The sequence below is a fragment of the Aplysia californica genome, unplaced genomic scaffold (genome assembly GCF_000002075.1).
Source record: "Aplysia californica isolate F4 #8 unplaced genomic scaffold, AplCal3.0 scaffold01725, whole genome shotgun sequence".
NCBI classification, from domain to species: Eukaryota; Metazoa; Mollusca; class Gastropoda; order Aplysiida; family Aplysiidae; genus Aplysia; species Aplysia californica.
The window spans coordinates 23,738-25,234 of record NW_004798995.1 but is presented as its reverse complement, the minus strand read 5'-3'; the positions used below and the strand labels follow the sequence as shown (position 1 = coordinate 25,234).

The following is a 1,497-nucleotide window of genomic DNA, read 5'->3' as shown; positions in this document are numbered from 1 at the left end:
CCCCCCCACTTGGAAACTTTTTAACTGGCGCATCCTGCGCGTGACAGCCAAGAGCCCAGCCGCTATGTTGTAGACGCCCGATAACCGTTTTCCTCTTGAATAATTGTCTTTCTCTTTCGTTTGTAGATCCATCATGAACTTCTTCGGGGAACATTAAGGCTATGTAGTTCAAGATATTTTAAATGACGGTCGCCATTTTCCTCATCCGTTTTCTTTTTTTAAAACCTAGTAATGAAAACTCTTTTTATAAATTTCTAAACGACATAACATTTTTTCCCTGGATGCTTGTGTGCTTGTAAATGTTCGTTCCCAAAGTGGAGGATCTTTACGCCTCACTCTGGTGGTAAAGAGCTGGTTAGGCGTCGTGTTTACATGTAAAGAAACTTACAACTGTATTCAGTCAGTCATCATGTTACAGGCTCGGACTACACATTCATTCAGCATACCTATGTAAAGCTGAATAACTTCTGCGCCATCTGACACATTGATATGTCATCTATGCCAAGACACAACCGAGATATGGTCACTCAAAACTGAGGCTTGGCAAAATTGTTCGAAATCAGAGAAAGGTAAAATTGTGTTCGGGAGTATATTGAAGTGCATCAACATTAGTGGAATGGACATGACGTATTGATTGTCAAGGGAACAGAGAGCAGTGTTGTCTCTGCAAGAAACAGCATCTTCTGGCGACAGTTTCTGACAGATTTGAGAATAGAGCAGTTACAAATACCATGCACAACCTGGACTGAACATTATACAACAATATGCTCAGTAGTATTAATTTTGTTTTTGTTTAAAAGCTAATAGCTTCATGTCAAGCACAAAACCCTTTTTTGCACATGGACTGTGTTAGTTCGAGTTTGGACATACTCATCTGGCAACGAGGAACAGAGGCCACGAAAATGTTATGATATCTTGGTGGTCTGGCGGAGGGGGGGGGGGATAACAAAACCGCCCTCAAGCGAATCACCCGATGGCTAGGTTTAGTGGACTACATCGCACAAGTGCTGGAACGTCATGTCTTACTCTTATTTTCGTCAAGATTTCTTTAAAATAGACATCTCCATTCACAGCACAGAACTTTCTCACTGAGCCAAAGCCACTAGATCATTTTTGGAAAACCAAAACCAAATCAACGTTGGAGCGGTCACCAGAAATAACTCCGATATGAATTCTACAGGTATGAGAAGAGTGAAGTACCAGGAAACAGCAGCTGAAGAAAAGAGACTTTGCCCCCCCTTTCAGACCCTTCCTTTGCAACTCTCTGTGACATTTGGGATGAAATAACAGATAGTCTCAAAACCTCCGTCAATAACACAAACACCCACCACACTCATACCCTCCCTCAATAATACAAACACCCACGACACTCATGACCTCCCTCAATAACACAAACACCCACCACACTCATACCCTCCCTCAATAACACAAACACCCACCACACTCATACCCTCCCTCAATAACACAAACACCCACCACACTCATACCCTCCCTCAA

General features: G+C 42.5%; 1 protein-coding gene across 1 annotated transcript in view; it reads right to left on the bottom strand.

Annotated features, from left to right (window-relative positions):
• Positions 1 to 1,497, bottom strand: part of LOC106013983 (histidine N-acetyltransferase) — a gene marked incomplete in the record, with an annotated part of 8,779 nt that overhangs the window by 1,202 nt on the left and 6,080 nt on the right.